We start from the raw sequence: 23729 nt of genomic DNA, 5'->3' as shown, positions 1-23729 counted from the left end.
GGTTATTTTTTGGCCATATATTACATCAGGGGCAAGTTGAGCCTGTCACCCAGCGCCTAAAAAATAGACCTGACATTTCTATTCAACCAAATCTGCACAGTTATAGCTGGTCAAGTTATTTGTAGTGACCGTAAAAGCAGACTTTTTGTTCTGGGTTGAAAAAGCATTCCCAAATTTGCCATTCTGAAAATAACTAGTTTGTGGTATTTGAGGCCTACTGGAAATCTATCCCAAAAAGAAAATCTTACATTGAAGGTATTGATAGTGTCATTCAGAAAAACCTAAGACACACGCTAGCGTGCTGATAGAAGTGTCATTCTGTGATTAAACCTATAACTGTCACACAGCGCAAAAAAAAACAGGTCTCACATCTCTATTCAACCAAATCTGCACAGTTTTAGCTGGTCAAGTTATTTGTAGTGACCGTAAAAGCAGACTTTTTGTTCTGGGTTGAAAAGGCATTCCCAAATTTGCCATTCTGAAAATAACTAGTTTGTGGTATTTGAGGCCTACTTGAAATCTATCCCAAAAAGAAAATCTTACATTGAAGGTATTGATAGTGTCATTCAGAAAAACCTAAGACACACGCTAGCGTGCTGATAGAAGTGTCATTCTGTGATTAAACCTATAACTGTCACACAGCGCAAAAAAAAACAGGTCTCACATCTCTATTCAACCAAATCTGCACAGTTTTAGCTGGTCAAGTTATTTGTAGTGACCGTAAAAGCAGACTTTTTGTTCTGGGTTGAAAAAGCATTCCCAAATTTGCCATTCTCAAAATAACTAGTTTGTGGTATTTGAGGCCTACTTGAAATCTATCCCAAAAAGAAAATCTTACATTGAAGGTTTTGATAGTGTCATTCAGAAAAACCTAAGACACACGCTAGCGTGCTGATAGTAGTGTCATTCTGTGATTAAACCTATAACTGTCACACAGCGCAAAAAAAAACAGGTCTCACATCTCTATTCAACCAAATCTGCACAGTTTTAGCTGGTCAAGTTATTTGTAGTGACCGTAAAAGCAGACTTTTTGTTCTGGGTTGAAAAAGCATTCCCAAATTTGCCATTCTGAAAATAACTAGTTTGTGGTATTTGAGGCCTACTTGAAATCTATCCCAAAAAGAAAATCTTACATTGAAGGTATTGATAGTGTCATTCAGAAAAACCTAAGACACACGCTAGCGTGCTGATAGAAGTGTCATTCTGTGATTAAACCTATAACTGTCACACAGCGCAAAAAAAAACAGGTCTCACATCTCTATTCAACCAAATCTGCACAGTTTTAGCTGGTCAAGTTATTTGTAGTGACCGTAAAAGCAGACTTTTTGTTCTGGGTTGAAAAAGCATTCCCAAATTTGCCATTCTGAAAATAACTAGTTTGTGGTATTTGAGGCCTACTTGAAATCTATCCCAAAAAGAAAATCTTACATTGAAGGTATTGATAGTGTCATTCAGAAAAACCTAAGACACACGCTAGCGTGCTGATAGAAGTGTCATTCTGTGATTAAACCTATAACTGTCACACAGCGCAAAAAAAAACAGGTCTCACATCTCTATTCAACCAAATCTGCACAGTTTTAGCTGGTCAAGTTATTTGTAGTGACCGTAAAAGCAGACTTTTTGTTCTGGGTTGAAAAAGCATTCCCAAATTTGCCATTCTGAAAATAACTAGTTTGTGGTATTTGAGGCCTACTTGAAATCTATCCCAAAAAGAAAATCTTACATTGAAGGTATTGATAGTGTCATTCAGAAAAACCTAAGACACACGCTAGCGTGCTGATAGAAGTGTCATTCTGTGATTAAACCTATAACTGTCACACAGCGCAAAAAAAAACAGGTCTCACATCTCTATTCAACCAAATCTACACAGTTTTAGCTGGTCAAGTTATTTGTAGTGACCGTAAAAGCAGACTTTTTGTTCTGGGTTGAAAAAGCATTCCCAAATTTGCCAGTCTGAAAATAACTAGTTTGTGGTATTTGAGGCCTACTGGAAATCTATCCCAAAAAGAAAATCTTACATTGAAGGTATTGATAGTGTCATTCAGAAAAACCTAAGACACACGCTAGCGTGCTGATAGAAGTGTCATTCTGTGATTAAACCTATAACTGTCACACAGCGCAAAAAAAAACAGGTCTCACATCTCTATTCAACCAAATCTGCACAGTTTTAGCTGGTCAAGTTATTTGTAGTGACCGTAAAAGCAGACTTTTTGTTCTGGGTTGAAAAAGCATTCCCAAATTTGCCATTCTCAAAATAACTAGTTTGTGGTATTTGAGGCCTACTTGAAATCTATCCCAAAAAGAAAATCTTACATTGAAGGTTTTGATAGTGTCATTCAGAAAAACCTAAGACACACGCTAGCGTGCTGATAGTAGTGTCATTCTGTGATTAAACCTATAACTGTCACACAGCGCAAAAAAAAACAGGTCTCACATCTCTATTCAACCAAATCTGCACAGTTTTAGCTGGTCAAGTTATTTGTAGTGACCGTAAAAGCAGACTTTTTGTTCTGGGTTGAAAAAGCATTCCCAAATTTGCCATTCTGAAAATAACTAGTTTGTGGTATTTGAGGCCTACTTGAAATCTATCCCAAAAAGAAAATCTTACATTGAAGGTATTGATAGTGTCATTCAGAAAAACCTAAGACACACGCTAGCGTGCTGATAGAAGTGTCATTCTGTGATTAAACCTATAACTGTCACACAGCGCAAAAAAAAACAGGTCTCACATCTCTATTCAACCAAATCTGCACAGTTTTAGCTGGTCAAGTTATTTGTAGTGACCGTAAAAGCAGACTTTTTGTTCTGGGTTGAAAAAGCATTCCCAAATTTGCCATTCTGAAAATAACTAGTTTGTGGTATTTGAGGCCTACTTGAAATCTATCCCAAAAAGAAAATCTTACATTGAAGGTATTGATAGTGTCATTCAGAAAAACCTAAGACACACGCTAGCGTGCTGATAGAAGTGTCATTCTGTGATTAAACCTATAACTGTCACACAGCGCAAAAAAAAACAGGTCTCACATCTCTATTCAACCAAATCTGCACAGTTTTAGCTGGTCAAGTTATTTGTAGTGACCGTAAAAGCAGACTTTTTGTTCTGGGTTGAAAAAGCATTCCCAAATTTGCCATTCTGAAAATAACTAGTTTGTGGTATTTGAGGCCTACTTGAAATCTATCCCAAAAAGAAAATCTTACATTGAAGGTATTGATAGTGTCATTCAGAAAAACCTAAGACACACGCTAGCGTGCTGATAGAAGTGTCATTCTGTGATTAAACCTATAACTGTCACACAGCGCAAAAAAAAAACAGGTCTCACATCTCTATTCAACCAAATCTGCACAGTTTTAGCTGGTCAAGTTATTTGTAGTGACCGTAAAAGCAGACTTTTTGTTCTGGGTTGAAAAAGCATTCCCAAATTTGCCATTCTCAAAATTGTGGTGAACGGGAACAATGAGGAAAACATCTAATAAGGGACGCGGACGCGGACGTGGACATGGTCGTGGTGGTGTTAGTGGACCCTCTGGTGCTGGGAGAGGACGTGGCCGTTCTGCCACAGCCACACGTCCTAGTGAACCAACTACCTCAGGTCCCAGTAGCCAGCAGAATTTACAGCGATATTTGGTGGGGCCCAATGCCGTTCTAAGGATGGTAAGGCCTGAGCAGGTACAGGCATTAGTCAATTGGGTGGCCGACAGTGGATCCAGCACGTTCACATTATCTCCCACCCAGTCTTCTGCAGAAAGCGCACAGATGGCGCATGAAAACCAAGCCCATCGGTCTGTCACATCACCCCCATGCATATCAGGGAAACTGTCTGAGCCTCAAGTTATGCAGCAGTCTCTTATGCTGTTTGACGACTCTGCTGCCAGGGTTTCTAAAGGGCATCCACCTAGCCCTTCCCCAGGGGTGGAAGAGATAGAATGCACTAACGCACAACCACTTATTTTTCCTGATGATCAGGACATGGGAATACCACCTCAGCACGTCTCTGATGATGACGAAACACAGGTGCCAACTGCCGCGTCTTTCTGCATTGTACAGACTGAACAGGAGGTCAGGGATCAAGACTGGGTGGAAGACGATGCAGGGGACGATGAGGTCCTAGACCCCACATGGAATGAAGGTCGTGCCACTGACTTTCACAGTTCGGAGGAAGAGGCAGTGGTGAGACCGAGCCAACAGCGTAGCAAAAGAGGGAGCAGTGGGCAAAATCAGAACACCCGCCGCCAAGAGACTCCGCCTGCTACTGACCGCCGCCATCTGGGACCGAGCACCCCAAAGGCAGCTTCAAGGAGTTCCCTGGCATGGCACTTCTTCAAACAATGTGCTGACGACAAGACCCGAGTGGTTTGCACGCTGTGCCATCAGAGCCTGAAGCGAGGCATTAACGTTCTGAACCTTAGCACAACCTGCATGACCAGGCACCTGCATGCAAAGCATGAACTGCAGTGGAGTAAACACCTTAAAAACAAGGATGTCACTCAGGCTCCACTGCTACCTCTTCTGCTGCTTCCGCCTCGGCCTCTTCTGCTGCTGCTGCCGCCGCCTCGGCCTCTTCCTCCGCCTCTGGAGGAACGTTGGCACCTGCCGCCCAGCAAACATGGGATGAACCACCAACACCACCACCTGCGTCACCAAGCATCTCAACCATGTCACACGGCAGCGTTCAGCTCTCCATTTCACAAACATTTGAGATAAAGCGTAAATTCTCACCTAGCCACCCTCGATCCCTGGCCGTGAATGCCAGCATTTCTAAACTACTGGCCTATGAAATGCTGTCATTTAGGCTGGTGGACACACACAGCTTCAAACAGCTCATGTCACTTGCTGTCCCACAGTATGTTGTTCCCAGCCGCCACTACTTCTCCAAGAGAGCCGTGCCTTCCCTGCACAAACAATTGTCCGATAAAATCAAGTGTGCACTGCGCAACGCCATCTGTGGCAAGGTCCACCTAACCACAGATACGTGGACCAGTAAGCACGGCCAGGGACGCTATATCTCCCTAACTGCACACTGGGTAAATGTAGTGGCGGCTGGGCCCCAGGCGGAGAGCTATTTGGCGCACGTCCTTCCGCCGCCAAGGATCGCAGGGCAACATTCTTTGCCTCCTGTCTCCTCCTCCTCCTACTCAGCTTCCTCCTCCTCTTCTTCCACCTGCTCATCCAGTCAGCCACACACCTTCACCACCAACTTCAGCACAGCACGGGGTAAACGTCAGCAGGCCATTCTGAAACTCATATGTTTGGGGGACAGGCCCCACACCGCACAGGAGTTGTGGCGGGGTATAGAACAACAGACCGACGAGTGGTTGCTGCCGGTGAGCCTCAAGCCCGGCCTGGTGGTGTGCGATAATGGGCAAAATCTCGTTGCAGCTCTGGGACTAGCCGGTTTGACGCACATCCCTTGCCTGGCGCATGTGCTGAATTTGGTGGTGCAGAAGTTCATTCGCAACTACCCCGACATGTCAGAGCTGCTGCATAAAGTGCGGGCCGTCTGTTCGCGCTTCCGGCGTTTACACCCTGCCGCTGCTCGCCTGTCTGCGCTACAGCGTAACTTCGGCCTTCCCGCTCACCGCCTCATATGCGACGTGCCCACCAGGTGGAACTCCACCTTGCATATGCTGGACAGACTGTGCGAGCAGCAGCAGGCCATAGTGGAGTTTCAGCTGCAGCACGCACGGGTCAGTCGCACTGCGGATCAGACCCACTTCACCACCAATGACTGGGCCTCCATGCGAGACCTGTGTGCCCTGTTGCGCTGTTTCGAGTACTCCACCAACATGGCCAGTGGCGATGACGCCGTTATCAGCGTTACAATACCACTTCTATGTCTCCTTGAGAAAACACTTAGGGCGATGATGCAAGAGGAGGTGGCCCAGGAGGAAGAGGAGGAAGAGGGGTCATTTTTAGCACTTTCAGGCCAGTCTCTTCGAAGTGACTCAGAGGGAGGTTTTTTGCAACACCAGAGGCCAGGTACAAATGTGGCCAGACAGGGCCCACTACTGGAGGACGAGGATGAGGAGGAGGTGGAGGAGGATGAGGATGAAGCATGTTCACAGCGGGGTGGCACCCAAAGCAGCTCGGACCCATCACTGGTGCGTGGCTGGGGGGAAACACAGGACGATGACGATACGCCTCCCACAGAGGACAGCTTGTCCTTACCACTGGGCAGCCTGGCACACATGAGCAGTGCCTGCGCAACGACAGCAGAGTTGCCCACATTTTAACGTGTGCGGACTACTGGGTTGCCACCCTGCTGGATCCCCGGTACAAAGACAATGTGCCCACCTTACTTCCTACACTGGAGCGTGATAGGAAGATGCGCGAGTACAAGCGCACGTTGGTAGACGCGCTACTGAGAGCATTCCCAAATGTCACAGGGGAACCAGTGGAAGCCCATGGTGAAGGCAGAGGAGGAGCAAGAGGTCGCCAACGCAGCTGTGTCACGCCCAGCTCCTCTGAGGGCAGGGTTAGCATGGCAGAGATGTGGAAAAGTTTTGTCAACACGCCACAGCTAAGTGCACCACCACCTGATACGGAACGTGTTAGCAGGAGGCAACATTTCACTAACATGGTGGAACAGTACCTGTGCACACCCCTCCACGTACTGACTGATGGTTCGGCCCCATTCAACTTCTGGGTCTCCAAATTGTCCACGTGGCCAGAGCTAGCCTTTTATGCCTTGGAGGTGCTGGCCTGCCCGGCGGCCAGCGTTTTGTCTGAACGTGTATTCAGCACGGCAGGGGGCGTCATTACAGACAAACGCAGCCGCCTGTCTACAGCCAATGTGGACAAGCTGACGTTCATAAAAATGAACCAGGCATGGATCCCACAGGACCTGTCCATCCCTTGTGGAGATTAGATATTAACTACCTCCCCTTAACAATATATTATTCTACTCCAGGGCACTTCCTCATTCAATACTATTTTTAATTTCATTTTACCATTATATTGCGGGGCAACCCAAAGTTGAATGAACCTCTCCCCTGTCTGGGTGCCGGGGCCTAAATGTGTGACAGTGGCCTGTTCCAGTGGTGGGTGACGTGAAGCCTGATTCTCTGCTATGACATGAAGACTGATTCTGCGCTGACATAAGGCCAGATTCTCTGTTACGGGACCGCTCTCCTCTGTCTGGGTGCCGGGGCCTAAATGTGTGACAGTGGCCTGTTCCAGTGGTGGGTGACGTGAAGCCTGATTCTCTGCTATGACATGAAGACAGATTCTGCGCTGACATAAGGCCAGATTCTCTGTTACGGGACCGCTCTCCTCTGTCTGGGTGCCGGGGCCTAAATGTGTGACAGTGGCCTGTTCCAGTGGTGGGTGACGTGAAGCCTGATTCTCTGCTATGACATGAAGACTGATTCTGCGCTGACATGAAGCCAGATTCTCTGCTATGGCATGAAGAGACTGATTCTCTGCTGACATGAAGCCAGATTCTTTGCTATGGCATGAAGAGACTGATTCTCTGCTGACGTGAAGCCAGATTCTCTGCTATGGGACCTCTGTCCAATTGATATTGGTTCATTTTAATTTTTTTAATTTTAATTTTAATTCATTTCCCTATCCACATTTGTTTGCAGGGGATTTACCTACATGTTGCTGCCTTTTGCAGCCCTCTAGCTCTTTCCTGGGCTGTTTTACAGCCTTTTTAGTGCCCAAAAGTTCGGGTCCCTATTGACTTCAATGGGGTTCGGGTTCGGGACGAAGTTCGGTTCGGGTTCGGATCCCGAACCCGAACATTTACGGGAAGTTCGGCCGAACTTCTCGAACCCGAACATCCAGGTGTTCGCTCAACTCTAATGGCGAATATTCGCCCAAATATTCGCAAAATATCCCGAATTTGAATATTACCCCTCATCACTACTCAACATGAAGGGGCACTTTTTCCAAGTGCTGCGTCTGGCTAAGGCCAGTCAGCAAGACATCTGTTTTCGCCTCACTGCCCAGGTTTAGGCCTACCTAAACTATGGCAAGTCTCTGTTGCATACCCAGTTCCCTGACCCCATGGATTTCTGGGCAGGCAGACTGGAACAGTGGCCTGAACTGTTACAGTACTCTCTGTATCTTCTTTCTTGCCCTGCCTCTTGTGTAATCTCTGGAGGATTTTCAAAACCGCGGGGGCATGTTGACATCCAAACGAACCAAGTTGTCCTCCGCCAGTGTCCCAAACATCACTTTTGTCAAAATGAACCAAGCCTGGATTCAGGAGGATTTTAATGCTCCTCTGGCTGATTCCAATGTATAGACCTCAACTTGCTGGAGGTTCCCTATCTTGCCACTGTTGCTGTATGTCTTCCTAACTACCATCATGTTCTATACAGCTGCTGTATGGTGCGGCCTGCATCATGCCACTAATGCCTGTCAATTGCATGATTTTCCTATCTTATGACGTAAAGTCATGATTTTATTAAAGACACGGAGGCGAGTATTGCTATCTCTTTCTTTACTAAAATCGTATAGCAGCAAAAAACGAACAAATCAATCAAAGTGGAAACCATGGCAACTGACTCCTCCCCGCTGTGCCAGTATAACAGTCCTAGCCACTGTCGACTCCTCCTCTTTCTTTGATGGTGATAGTCCACTGGAAAAAACTGATCTTGATGATTAAAAGTCCATAGAAAACTGAAGATCAATCAACTCTTTAACCGAAGAATAAAAACTGGAAACTGAAACGATAACAGCAGTTGGGAAGTAGTAAATTCATCCTATGAAAAGAAAAGGAGACAAAAGGTAGAAAAAACGTCTAAATGAAGGTAACAATCATCAGTAACGCATTGCAGTATACATATAGTACCGTAACTGTCAGATGTAGACATAATATAAAAAACCACAGTTATTCAAATCTCAAAACCTCAGGGAGGGAAATAGGGTGGGGCAATACTCGCCTCCGTGTCTTTAATAAAATCATGACTTTACGTCATAAGATAGGAAAATCATGCAATTTTATTACATGACACGGAGGCTCCTATTGCGAGTTCAAAGCTGACTTACCACAGAAGAAAAAACATGAACCGGAGGCCGGAAATAGAATTCACGAAAGGTAGAAATTCGTGACCAATCCGCTAATTTCATAATGTCCTCCAAACGGGCGCCTGCCATAGTCATTGAGGTTGCCGAAGCCCCTCTAGTGGAATGTGCGGTGAAATTTTTTGTATTCACACCTGCCAAGGACATAACCCACTTCACCCAGCGGGCTAGAGTGATTGTTGATACCGGTCCAAAAGGGCGACGGTATGATAGAAAAAGCTGAGGACAATTAGGTGAACGAAAAGGGAGAGTACGTATCTCATATTCCCGAAGGCAGGTCACTGGGCAGAGAGCAGGGGAGTCCGGAAAACATGGATAAGAAACGGACCTGATACTAGTCTTGGTGCGTCGTGTGATGTTGAACACAACCCCATTGGGAGTGAAGGATCTAGCGTCGTAATCCAAAGCGCGGACGTCGGATACCCTCTTGCAGGAGATCAAACAAAACAAGGAAACCAGCTTAGCCGAAAGCTGGCGAAGGGTAAGGTCCGTATTAGAAGGCCAGGAGGAAAAAAGGGACAGCACAGAGGAGACATCCCACGTAGAGGAAAAACGAGGTCTGGGAGGACGGGAAAGACGAGAACCTCTAAGAAGACGGCAAACAAGGGGATGCTGACCCGCCGGGCACCCCCCAAACCCGTGGTGAAAAGCAGAAATAGCAGAGCGGTACAAGTTGATGGTACGGTAAGCTTTACCGTCCTCAAAAAGCGAAGTAAGAAATTGAAGCATGTCTGTTACAGGGGCTGAAACGGGATCCAGGTGCCTAGCCAGGCACCAATCAGTCCAAGATCTCCAGGCTGACCGATAAGCCCGTCTGGTCCCTGGAGCCCATGCCTCGTCCAATAGGCGTCTAGCTGAGTCCGAAATTCCAGCGATGTTCCAGGGTTCCCTGAAATTCTGCACGCCAGAAGTTGGAGGGAGCCTTCGAGGATAAGAGGATGTCCGAGCCCCGAAGGATCTAACAAGAGGTCCGGGAAGAGCGGAAGAAGTAGAGGACATTGAATTAAGCACTCCAGAAGTTGGGGAAACCACGACTGGGTGGTCCAAAACGGGACTATCAGAACAAGATCCGCTCCCTGAAGGCGGGTTAGAGTTAAGACCCGTGGGATCAGAGCGAACGGAGGGAAGGCGTAGGAGATGTGACCTGTCCAATCTTGAAGGAATGCATCTACCGCCTCTGCGTCTGGATCCGGACGCCAGCTGTAAAATCGTGGAAGTTGGGAGTTCAGGCGAGACGCAAAAAGGTCTATATAGAAGGGACCCCAAAGGGATGAAATGGATGAGAAGACTGTGGTGTCTAATCTCCAATCGCTGGAGTCCGACAGAAAACGAGAGCTCCAGTCCGCATGGGTATTGTGTAGGCCCGGTATATATTCTGCCGACACCGTGATCTCCCTGGCAAGGCAGAAAGTCCAGAAATCCCGCGCCAGGTGGGATAGGGTTGTAGAATGCGTGCCTCCCATGGCATTGACATATCTGACTGCAGAGATGTTGTCCATCCGTAATCTGATGCAAGCCTTGGTCAGGTTGCTCGCGAAACTGCGAACTGCAAAAGAACCCGCCAGCAGTTCTAAGGCGTTGATGTGAAGGGTCGACTCTTCTACCGACCAACGACCTCCAGTAGACACACCGTTGCTGTAAGCTCCCCAGCCTAGAAGGCTGGCATCTGACTCTATCGTGATATCTGGACGGGGACGAAAAATCGCCTTCCCATTCCAAACTTCCAGGTTGTGGATCCACCAAGACAACTCGTCTCTGGTGTCCTCGTCCAAGGTGATCAAATCCGCGTAGGATGCTCCCGATTGAAGGTGGGCAATCTTGAGCCTCTGCAAGGCCCGATAATGTAGAGGAGCTGGGAACACTGCTTGGATGGACGAAGAGAGGAGGCCTATTATACGGGCCAGGTGGCGTAGGGAGACTTGTGGAAGAGAGAGGGTATGAAGGAGCTCCTTGCGGATGGCTCGCACTTTGGAAGGAGGGAGACTGAGGGTCTCCGTGGACGAATTGATGGTGAAGCCTAGAAACTCTATGGACTGGGCCGGAGTCAAAGTTGATTTCTCTAGGTTGAGAAGAAAACCCAGTCGAGATAATAGGTCCATAGAACATTGCAGATGTGTAAGCAGGACGGAGGGGCACTGGGCCATGATGAGGATATCGTCTAGATAAATAATCAGACGAATCCCTTGACTGCGGAGACAGGAGATGACCGGCCGTAGAAGTTTGGTGAAGCACCAAGGGGCCGAGGAAAGTCCGAAAGGTAGACATGTGAATCTCCATATCTCCGAGCCCCAGAGAAAACGAAGAAGATCCCTGGACGACTCGGCTACCGGCACTGTCAGGTATGCATCTTTCAGGTCTAGTTTGACCATCCAGTCGCCATGGAGTAGCAAATCTCGGAGAAGGTGAATGCCCTCCATCTTGAAGTGCCGATACCGCACGAAAGCGTTTAGGGCCCGAAGGTTGATTACGGGGCGCATTTGACCTCCTTTTTTGGCCACCAGGAACATACTGCTTAGGATTCCCTCCGTGGATACGGGAGCTCGTTCTATGGCACCCTTCTGACATAGCGCCGTCAGTTCCTGATGTAACAGCCTGCGCGTTGAGGACGGGAGGACTACAGGATGTGGGGGGGGAATTTGGATCTGAGAGCAAATCAGTTCTATGTGGAATCCCCGTACAGTAGAAAGAACCCATGGGTCGGCCGTGATGGTTGACCAGACATGGAAAAAGACTCGGAGTCTGCCCCCTACCCAAGGGGTCAAAGAAGATGTTGGAAGTTGACTTACCAAAAGGGCGTCGGTTAGATGAACCCCTGGTTCCGCGGGAACGCCAAGTTGATCCTCGGGTGGGGAAGAAGGCGGGTGGCTGTCGGAACTCTTGTGTGTAGTGACGATAGGGGAAGGAGCCTCGACCCGAACCACGGGTCTGGAAGGAAGAACGGCCAGACAGGCGGCCCCTGGAGCTGCCGGCCCTGTGAGAGACCCTACCCTGGAATACTCGTTTCATCGAGGTCTGGGCCTTGTCAAGGGCAGTGAAGGCTCCTACGAACCGGGACAGGTCCTTTATAAAGGAGTCCCCAAACAGTAATCCCTGGGCCTCTTTACCAGCCTCTGTGAGGGCTAAATTGGAGAGTTTGGGTTCTATTTTGAAAAGAATCGCCTTTCTTCTCTCTATGGATAGCGACGTATTAACATTGCCTGTTATGCACACAGCCCGCTGAATCCATCCCCGGAGTTCCTCCGGATCCACCAGTGAATTCTGGGATTTGGCTGACTCAGCCATTTCGAAAATTTTTGTTAGTGGGCCCAACAAGTCTAACAGTTTGTCCTGACAGGACTTTAAGGCCGACTCTAAACCCTTCTTTGGGTTCCAGCCCGATTTAGAGAGGAATTGACACATTTTCGGGTCAACGATAGGTGTCTCACATATTTTATTTGGAATTATGGGTCTGGGACACTCCGCTTTCATTTTATTGCGCGCCTCCTTAGAAAGAGGCTGGCGCACTCGGGCTTCTAGGTACTTTGCCACATGTGAGGACGGGAGCCACTCTGCAGACCTTGGGTGATGTAATGTATCAGGATCAAATAGGGGTTCACCCTCGGGATCTAAAATGGCTGAGGATTCTATAGGAACCTCCGTGGAAGCAGACCGTGGCGTGATAGATCTGGAGGATGAACCTGGAAGGTCCGAATCCAAAAGATCGTCCTCCTCCAAGTCCTCAAATTCTATAGAACAAAACTGAGCCTCCTCATCTGAGTCGGGTTCAGAGCCCGAAACATAATCTTGTAGCGCTCTAGCGCTTTTCCACTGCCTCGCCTTTTCTGCCTGGCGGGCATAGGCTCTTTTGCGTGAACGGGGCACGCCATCTTGGGTGGCTTCAGTTCCACCAGTCTTAATGGTTCTGGAGGCAGGTAGTAAGGTCTCAGATGGATGGGACCTAGAAGTTTTGGAGGAGGAGGGGCCGGCCATAAGGGCTTCAGAAATTGAAGTGGATATGGCCGTGGACATAGACCCCATGGCAGCCTGGATAGCTGCAGTCACTGAACGCTGAATAGCTGAAGTTTGTGCCTCTACAGACATGGCAGCTTGTTCTTGTGTATTAGAGGGTACCTCCACAATTTCAGGGGAAGATTCACACCCACCCATATTCACTTTGGACATTGTATCAAAGACAGGGTATTATTAATAGAGCCTAATGTGGCTTATCAAGAATAGGCTAATATTAATAGGCTAATATTAATAGGCTAGTATTAATAGGGCCTAATGTGGCTTATAAGCAGTATAAGTATATAGCCTAATGAGCGATAAAAAACCCAAATTTTAGATGACTATAAGGAAGCAGATATACACTGAGGCTCCGGCAGCTCTTCTGAGGAGAATCGGCGCAAGTCTCGCGAAATACCGCGAGATCACGCTCGATTCAGAGAGGAGAGAGCGGGATGCGCGCGAAAAGACGTCGGAGACTTGGTGAGGTAAAATGGCGGCCGAAATCTCGCGAGATCTCGGCCGCCCAGAAGGAAGAAGAAGCGGAGCGGTGCAGAGGTGGCGGTGGGTGACGGGAGAGTTATGGAGCGGCGAAATGGCCGCACAGGGAGTGGGGACGAACCCGGCAGCGCTACAGGTGGGAAAACTGAAGCCTAAAAGGGGAAAAAACTTGTGCCTATGGGAAAAAAGCAATAAGGGCAGAAAGGAAAGGGTGGGGAGGAATGACACACCTCACTAAAATGAAGACTACAAGGAGGAATAAAATATATAACATATAATATAGGACATATACCTAATACCATAATACAATAATAATAATACAATAATACTAATAACGCTCAGCCCACAGACAATAAGACCACTGTACTTATCTGTGAGGAGAGCAGCAAAGAAAGAGGAGGAGTCGACAGTGGCTAGGACTGTTATACTGGCACAGCGGGGAGGAGTCAGTTGCCATGGTTTCCACTTTGATTGATTTGTTCGTTTTTTGCTGCTATACGATTTTAGTAAAGAAAGAGATAGCAATAGGAGCCTCCGTGTCATGTAATAAAATCATCAGTTTACGTGTACTGTATTCAGTTTCCACAAGGTTGAAATTAAAGTACAGTACAATATTTATTTCTGCATTAAAACTGACATCTTCTCATAGCTCAGGTTGATTCAAGATAAATTGAACTTGTTTTGCCAGCGGTGTCCCATCTTGCCACTGTTGCTGTCTGTCTGTCTGCCTACCTACCATCATGTTCTGTACTGCTGCTGTGGCCTGCATCATGCCACTTATGCCACTTTCCAATCATCACGCTCTGTACGGCTGCTGCTGCGGCCTGCATCATGCCACTAATGTCACTTGCTAACCATCACGTTCCCCCAAGCCATTGCACAAGTCCTGGGAGACTAGAGGGGTTTATATACCAACTTTCAGGGCAGTTGGAACAACTTTGGTTTGGCCCGAATTGATTTGGATCCAAACTGAACTTTTTCAAAAGTTCAGAAAACCGGACCTGAAATAAATCTCGACTGATTCGCTCATCTCTAAATTAGAAGCATTTAAGTGTCCAAACTTAGTTACAGAGCTTCTCTTCTTTTATCCAATCCTTACTTTTATAAGGGTCCCTTGACAATAAAGTGATCTCCAAGTGTCCTCCTGCAGGGATCCCAAGAAATCAACTTTAATCTGCACAAAACCCTAGTAGTAAATGTTCAATTTCCCTACAGTGCCTCCATAGGGAAAAGTACACAATGCCCATTTAGATTAAAAGGTTATCTATGTGTAATCAGAACAGAACAGGTACTCTAGAGTGAGAGTTGCTTTTTTGTAACCAGACATGAACATAAGAGACCTCAATGACTTCTTATATTCTTGATGTCAGGATTATTTCATGGTCTAGCTGAGGTTTAGGGAAAAAGTCTACCCCTGTTTTAAAAGATTTGTCTAGTTTAGAAAACTCAGAGAAGTTCTCTCCTCAGGATTCTCATCTCATTGAAAGAGGGGATAGTGGTTACAAAACGGGCACTGTGTAATGCTTAATTTTCCCTGTGGAGGCACTGTAGGGAAATTGAACACTTACCGCTAGGATGTCCAGCAGATTAAAGTTCATCTCTTGGGATCCCTGCAGGAGGACAATGCATATATACAGATGTGTACACACTTAATTGCTCACTTATCTCAACATGTCCTGAGATGTGTGTCATGAAATGACGTTATATCTAAATTGGATAAATTGCAATACAACATTCAGACAGCAGGTAGCACATTGTGTTACTAGCTAATACCTGAACATAAGGTCAAGACGTTGTAATGGAATTACAACTGTGAAATTTAGCCGGGTTCACATCACGTCTTTGTCTTACATTTAACATATATAAAAAATAGTAAAACCAAAATTGCTTTACACAGGAACGCTCACCAGACTAAGATATACCTGGAGCACAACCGGCCTTCTACCAACAAGAACCCGTATAGATTTTTAATGTAAAAATGTAATCTGGTTTGCTCACAGTAGATACATTTAATAACCATCTACAAATTATACATACATTTCATAAATCTTGATCCCCCATAAAATACTATAAAATACTATAATTATAATTGTAAATCTTAACAACACAGTCACAGTCCTCTTAAAATCACATGCGGAGCACTCGCATGTGTCAATTATAACGATGGTCTTTATGGCTTAATTCCTGTGAGGCATTGCTAGGTTTAGACAATCCACTTTATATTATCTGCTCTTTGATGTTGTGCTTTCCGGCACGTTATATAGAGTACCAGTTCACACCACAGTCTATCCTCTATTTGTGGACTTTATCGGGACAATAGATATTATAATAGTCTCCTAATATGTCACCATTTAGGGCGTGCTTATGGATGCTTGCTGTAAGCGGGAGACAATATTTCTTACTGGTGTCAGCGTTCCCTTGCATACATCCCTCTCGCCTGAGGTTGCCGGCCTGGGATCTGTTCACGAATGTGTACTTTGCTCTTACCCACACCAGACTTGAAATCTCAGTGGTGAAAATAATTGTGTTATTTTTACCACTGAAGAAGGCACAAGTTTCCAAAAAGTTTCTCTAGAGTGAATTTTAAGATTGATAGAGACAGGAAAGGCTGGGAATTTAAAATGAGCCACTGTTTAAAAAAATTTCCACCTCCCTCGGTTCCACTCCCAACCCTTAGAATTAGATACACAGCTCAGCAGACTGTATCACATATGATAGAAATAGATACATAGCCCAGCAGACAGTATCACACAGGATAGGATTAGTTACAAATAGAGTTGAGCGAACACCTGGATGTTCGGGTTCGACGAGTTCGGCCGAACTTTCGAAAAATGTTCGGGTTCGGGATCCGAACTCGACCCGAACTTCATCCCGAACCCGAACCCCATAGAAGTCAATGGGGACCCAAACTTTTGGGCACTAAAAAGGCTGTAAAACACACCCGGAAAGGGCTAGAGGGCTGCAAAAGGCAGCAAAATGTAGTTAAATCCCCTGCAAACAAATGTAGATAGGGAAATGATGAGTTAACTTAAAATAAATAAAAATTAAACAATATTAATTGGAGTGAGGTCCCATAGCACAGAATCAGGCTTCAAGTCACCCACCAATGGAGAAGGTCACTTACTATTATTTTGACCACAGCACCCAGACAAAGGAGAGAGGTCCCACAGCAGAGAACCAGGCATCATATCACCCACCACAGGAGTAGGCCACCATTTAGTTACTTTGACCCCTACACCCAGACGGAGGAGAGAGGTTACACAGCAGAGAATCAGGCATTTAGATCACCCACCACAGGAGTAGGCCACCATTGAATCAGACCCCGGCAACCATGTCAGATGGCACAAGCATAAGCTTTATATCAATCAGCACAGGAGAAGGCGACTTTGACAGACTTTGACCCCTACACCCGGACGGAGGAGAGAGGTTTCAAAGCAGAGAATCAGGCATTTAGATCACCCACCACAGGAGTAGGCCCCAATTTAATGGGACCCCGGCAACCATGTCAGATGGCACAACCATCAGCTTCATATCAATCAGCACAGGAGAAGGCGACTTTGAAAGACTTTGACCCCTACACCCAGACGGAGGAGAGAGGTTTCACAGCAGAGAATCAGGCATTTAGATCACCCACCACAGGAGTAGGCCCCCATTGAATCAGACCCTGGCAACCATGTCAGATGGCACAACCATCAGCTTTATATCAATCAGCACAGGAGAAGGCGACTTTGAAAGACTTTGACCCCTACACCCAGATGGAGGAGAGAGGTTTCACAGCAGAGAATCAGGCATCATATCAACCACCACAGGAGAAGCCACCATTTAGTTACTTTGACCCCTGCACCCAGGAAGAGGAGAGAGGCACCACAGCACATATTCTGGCATCATATCAGCCACCACAGGAGAAGCCACCATTGAGTTACTTTGACCCCCGCACCCAGGAAGAGGAGAGAGGCACCACAGCACATATTCTGGCATCATATCAGCCACCACAGGAGAAGCCACCATTGAGTTACTTTGACCCCCGCACCCAGGAAGAGGAGAGAGGCACCACAGCACATATTCTGGCATCATATCAGCCACCACAGGAGAAGCCACCATTGAGTTACTTTGACCCCTGCACACAGGAAGAGGAGAGAGGCCCCACAGCACATATTCTGGCATCATATCAGCCACCACAGGAGAAGCCACCATTTAGTTACTTTGACCCCTTCACCCAAACAGAGGAGAGAGGTTCCACATCAGAGAATCAGGCATCATATCAACCACCACAGGAGTAGGCCACAATTTAATGGGACCCCGGCAACCATGTCAGATGGCACAACCATCAGCTTCATATCAATCAGCACAGGAGAAGGCGACTTTGAAAGACTTTGACCCCTACACCCAGACGGAGGAGAGAGGTTTCACAGCAGAGAATCAGGCATTTAGATCACCCACCACAGGAGTAGGCCCCCATTGAATCAGACCCTGGCAACCATGTCAGATGGCACAACCATCAGCTTTATATCAATCAGCACAGGAGAAGCCACCATTGAGTTACTTTGACCCCTGCACCCAGGAAGAGGAGAGAGGCCCCACAGCACATATTCTGGCATCATATCAGCCACCACAGGAGAAGCCACCATTGAGTTACTTTGACCCCCGCACCCAGGAAGAGGAGAGAGGCACCACAGCACATATTCTGGCATCATATCAGCCACCACAGGAGAAGCCACCATTGAGTTACTTTGACCCCTGCACCCAGGAAGAGGAGAGAGGCCCCACAGCACATATTCTGGCATCATACTAACCACCACAGGAGAAGCCACCATTGAGTTACTTTGACCCCTGCACCCAGGAAGAGGAGAGAGGCCCCACAGCACATATTCTGGCATCATATCAGCCACCACAGGAGAAGCCACCATTGAGTTACTTTGACCCCCGCACCCAGGAAGAGGAGAGAGGCACCACAGCACATATTCTGGCATCATATCAGCCACCACAGGAGAAGCCACCATTGAGTTACTTTGACCCCTGCACCCAGGAAGAGGAGAGAGGCCCCACAGCACATATTCTGGCATCATACTAACCACCACAGGAGAAGCCACCATTGAGTTACTTTGACCCCTGCACCCAGGAAGAGGAGAGAGGCCCCACAGCACATATTCTGGCATCATATCAGCCACCACAGGAGAAGCCACCATTGAGTTACTTTGACCCCCGCACCCAGGAAGAGGAGAGAGGCACCACAGCACATATTCTGGCATCATATCAGCCACCACAGGAGAAGCCACCATTGAGTTACTTTGACCCCCGCACCCAGGAAGAGGAGAGCGGCACCACAGCACATATTCAGGCATCATATCACACACCACAGGAGAAGGCCTCTTTCAGTGATTTAGGCCTTTGGACCCAGACAGAGGAGAGAGGCACCACAGCACATATTCTGGCATCATATCAGCCACCACAGGAGAAGCCACCATTGAGTTACTTTGACCCCTGCACCCAGGAAGAGGAGAGAGGCCCCACAGCACATATTCTGGCATCATATCAGCCACCACAGGAGAAGCCACCATTTAGTTACTTTGACCCCTGCACCCAGGAAGAGGAGAGAGGCACCACAGCACATATTCTGGCATCATATCAGCCACCACAGGAGAAGCCACCATTTAGTTACTTTGACCCCTTCACCCAAACAGAGGAGAGAGGTTCCACATCAGAGAATCAGGCATCATATCAACCACCACAGGAGTAGGCCACAATTTAGTTTATTTGACCCCTGCACCCAGGAAGAGGAGAGAGGCCCCACAGCACATATTCTGGCATCATATCACACACCACAGGAGAAGGCCTCTTTCAGTGATTTAGGCCTTTGGACCCAGACAGAGGAGAGAGGTCAGAGATTAGCTTCATATCCCCCAGCACAGCAGAAGACCGCTTTATTTGACTTAGGCCTCAGCACCCAGACAGAAGACAGAGGTAGCATGGCAGAGGTTATGGCTTCATGTCACCCGTTAGTTTAACCGGCCACTTTCATCTGGTTAGGCCCCGGCGCCCAGACAGAGAAGAGTTTCATTCAACTGTGGGTTTCATAAAATTTGTATCAAATAAAGAAGTGGCCCGTAGCACAACAAGACATGTTTTAGGCAGTTAATAAGGACTACTCTGCACAAGGGAGGGACAGGTCCTGTGGGATCCATGCCTGGTTCATCTTTATGAAGGTCAGCTTGTCCACGTTGGCTGTGGACAGGCGGCTGCGCTTGTCAGTAATGACGCCCCCTGCCGTGCTGAATACGCGTTCAGATAAAACGCTGGCCGCCGGGCAGGAAAGCACCTCCAAGGCATAACATGCTAACTCTGGCCACGTGGACAATTTCGAAACCCAGTAGTTGAATGGGGCCGAACCATCCGTCAGGATGTGGAGGGGTGTGCAGACATACTGTTCAACCATGTTAGTGAAATGCTGCCTCCTGCTAACACGTTCCGTATCAGGTGTCGGTGCAGATAGCTGTGGCGTGGAGACAAAACTTTTCCACATTTCTGCCATGCTAACCCTGCCCTCAGATGAGCTGGCCGTGACACAGCTGCGTTGGCGACCTCTTGCCACTCCTCTGCCTTCACCTTCCACCTGTTCCCCTGTGACATGTGGGAATGCTCTCAAGAGCGCCTCTATCAGCGTGCGCTTGTACTCGCGCATCTTACGGTCGCGCTCCAGTTCAGGAATTAAAGTGGGCACATTGTCTTTATACCGGGGATCCAGCAGGGTGGCCACCCAGTAGTCTGCACACGTTAAAACGTGGGCAACTCTGCTGTCGTTGCGCAGGCATTGGAGCATATATTCGCTCATGTGGGCCAGGCTACCCATGGGTAAGGACAAGCTGTCCTCTGTGAGAGGCGTATCGTCATCGTCCACCGTATCCCCCCAGCCACGCACCAGTGATGGGCCTGGGCTGCCACCCCGCTGTGAACTTGCGTCATCCTCGTCCCCCTCCACCTCCTCCTCCTCATCCTCCTCGTCCTCCAGTACAGTGCCTTGGCTGGCGACTTGTGAACCTGTCCTCTGCTGCTTAAACAAACCTCCCTCTGAGCCACTTCGAACAGACTGGCCCGAAAGTGTTAGAAACGAGCCCTCATCCTCCTCCTCCTCCACCACCTGGGCCACCTCCTCTAACATCATTGCCCTAAGTGTTTTCTCAAGGAGACATAGAAGTGGTATTGTAACGCTGATAACAGTGTCATCGCCACTGGCCATGTTGGTGGAGTACTCGAAACAGCGCAGCAGGGCACACAGGTCTCGCATGGAGGCCCAATCATTGGTGGTGAAGTGGTGCTGTTCGGCAGTACGACTGACGCGAGCGTGCTGCAGCTGAAACTCCACTATGGCCTGCTGCTGCTCGCACAGTCTCTCCAGCATGTGCAAGGTGGAGTTCCACCGGGTGGGCGGGAAGGCCGAAGTTCCGCTGTAGCGCAGACAGGCGAGCAGCGGCCGGATGTGAACGGCGGAAGCGCGCACAGACGGCCCGCACTTTATGCAGCAGCTCTGACATGTTGGGGTAGTGGTGAATGAACCTCTGCACCACCAAGTTCAGCACATGCGCCAGGCAAGGGATGTGCGTCAAACCGGCTAGTCCCAGAGCTGCCACGAGATTTCGCCCATTATCGCATACCACCAGGCCTGGCTTGAGGCCCACCGGCAGAAACCACTCGTCGGTCTGTTGTTCAATACCCCGCCACAACTCCTTTGCGCTGTGGGGCCTGTCCCCCAAACATATGAGTTTCAGAATGGCCTGCTGACGTTTACCCCGGGCTGTGCTGAAGTTGGTGGTGAAGGTGTGTGGCTGACCGGATGAGCTGGTGGAAGCAGTGGAGGAGGAAGCCGAGTAGGAGGAGGAGGCTACAGGAGGCAGAGAATGATGCCCTGCGATCCTAGGGGGCGGAAGGACGTGCGCCAAGGAACTGTCCGCCGGGGGCCCAGCCGCCACTACATTCATCCAGTGTGCAGTTAGTGAGATATAGCGTCCCTGGCCGTGCTTACTGGTCCACGTATCTGTGGTTAGGTGGACCTTGCCACAAATGGCGTTGCGCAGTGCACACTTGATTTTATCGGACACTTGCATGTGCAGGGAAGGCACGGCTGTCTTGGAGAAGTAGTGGCGGCTGGGAACCACATACTGCGGGACAGCCATGGCCATCAGCTGTTTGAAGCTGTCTGTGTCCACCAGCCGGAATGACAGCATTTCAAAGGCCAGCAGTTTAGAAATGCTGGCGTTCAGGCCAAGGGCTCGAGGGTGACTCGGGGGGAATTTGCGCTTCCTCTCTAAGGTTTGAGATATTGAGAGCTGAACGCTGCTGTGTGATATAGTGGAGACGCTAGTTGACGGTGGCGGTGGTGGTGGTGTCGGTGGCACATCCTCTGTTTGCTGCTCGGCAGGTGGCAACATTCCTCTCGAGGCGGAAGCCGAGGCAGCAGCGGTAGAGGGAGCAGGGGAAGCCTCAGCGAGTGCCTGGTTTTTAAGGTGTGTACCCCACTGCAGTTCATGCTTTGCATGTAGATGCCTGGTCATGCAGGTTGTGCTGAGGTTCAGAACGTTAATGCCTCGCCTCAGGCTCTGATGGCAGAGCGTGCAAGTCACTCGGGTCTTGTCGGTAGGACATTGTTTAAAGAAGTGCCATGCCAGGGAACTCTTTGAAGCTGCCTTTGTGGGGCTGGGTCCCTGTTGGCGATGTCCAGTAGCAGGCGAACTCTGGGGGCGGCGGCTCGTCTGCTTTGGCCCCCTGCTCCCTCTTTGGCTTCGCTGTTGTCTCGGTCTCACCACTACCTCTTCCTCTGAACTGTGAAAGTCATCGCCACGACCTTCAGTCCATGTGGGGTCTAAGACCTCATCGTCCTCTGCATCGTCTTCCACCCAGTCTCCCTCCCTGACCTCCTCCTGTTCAGTCTGCACACTGCAAAAAGACGCGGCAGTAAGCACCTGTGTTTCGTCATCATCAGAGAGTCGGTGACTCTGCTGTGGTGGTATTCCCATGTCCTCTTCATCTGGAGACATAAGTGGTTGTGCGTCAGTGCATGGTATGTCTTCCTCCACTGGGGAAGGGCTAGGTGGACGCCCCTGGGAAACCCTGGAAGCAGAGTCTTCAAACAGAAGAAGAGACTGCTGCATAACTTGTGGCTCAGACCGTTTCCCTGATATGCTTGGGGGTGATGTGACAGACTGATGGGCTTGGTTTTCAGGTGCCACCTGTGCGCTTTCCGCAGAAGACTGGGTGGAAGACCATGTGGTGAACGTGCTGGAAGCACTGTCGGCCACCCAATCGATTAATGCCTGTACCTGCTCAGGCCTTACCATCCTAAGAGCGGCATTGGGCCCCACGAGATATTGCGGTACATTCTGCCGGCTAGTTGAGGGAGTTCGTTCCCTACTGTGTGCGCCTGGGGCCGAACGGCCACGTCCTCTACCAGCAACAGAGGCTCCACGGACACCACCACGACCGCGTCCTCGTCCCTTAATAGTATTTTTCTTCATTGTTGCGATTCAACTCGCACCACAATGAAATATATTATTTTTTATAAGCAAAATCCCCTCACTGGAATACTTTCAGTCTTTTGACTGTATGGATTACAGATGGAATGACTGTTATATGTGAGTACCGCTTTCTTTGACAGATTCTAGTATGGGTACATATATGTTTTCCCAACCCCAGCACATTAGTTTGCTAATTCCAGATGTATGAAACGCAGGCCTAACTGTATCTAGTATATTGAACGCCAGATAAACTAACTTGGCCTTTTTTAAATAAAAAAAATCCCCTCACTGGAATACTTTCAGTCTTTTGACTGTATGGATTACAGATGGAATGACTGTTATATGTGAGTACCGCTTTCTTTGACAGATTCTAGTATGGGTACATATATGTTTTCCCAACCCCAGCACATTAGTTTGCTAATTCCAGATGTATGAAACGCAGGCCTAACTGTATCTAGTATATTGAACGCCAGATAAACTAACTTGGCCTTTTTTAAATAAAAAAAATCCCCTCACTGGAATACTTTCAGTCTTTTGACTGTATGGATTACAGATGGAATGACTGTTATATGTGAGTACCGCTTTCTTTGACAGATTCTAGTATGGGTACATATATGTTTTCCCAACCCCAGCACATTAGTTTGCTAATTCCAGATGTATAAAACGCAGGCCTAACTGTATCTAGTATATTGAACGCCAGATAAACT

General features: G+C 48.2%; 1 protein-coding gene across 3 annotated transcripts in view; it reads left to right on the top strand.

Moving 5' to 3' along the window:
- Nucleotides 1–23729, top strand: part of LOC121001740 (myosin-binding protein C, fast-type-like) — a 607494-nt gene that overhangs the window by 361383 nt on the left and 222382 nt on the right. The gene's annotated exons all lie outside the window — the stretch shown is intronic.

The sequence above is a fragment of the Bufo bufo genome, chromosome 1, assembly GCF_905171765.1.
Source record: "Bufo bufo chromosome 1, aBufBuf1.1, whole genome shotgun sequence".
In the NCBI taxonomy this organism is placed as follows: domain Eukaryota; kingdom Metazoa; phylum Chordata; class Amphibia; order Anura; family Bufonidae; genus Bufo; species Bufo bufo.
The sequence above is the reverse complement of the archived record's forward strand: the minus strand, read 5'-3'. Positions and strand labels throughout refer to the sequence as shown.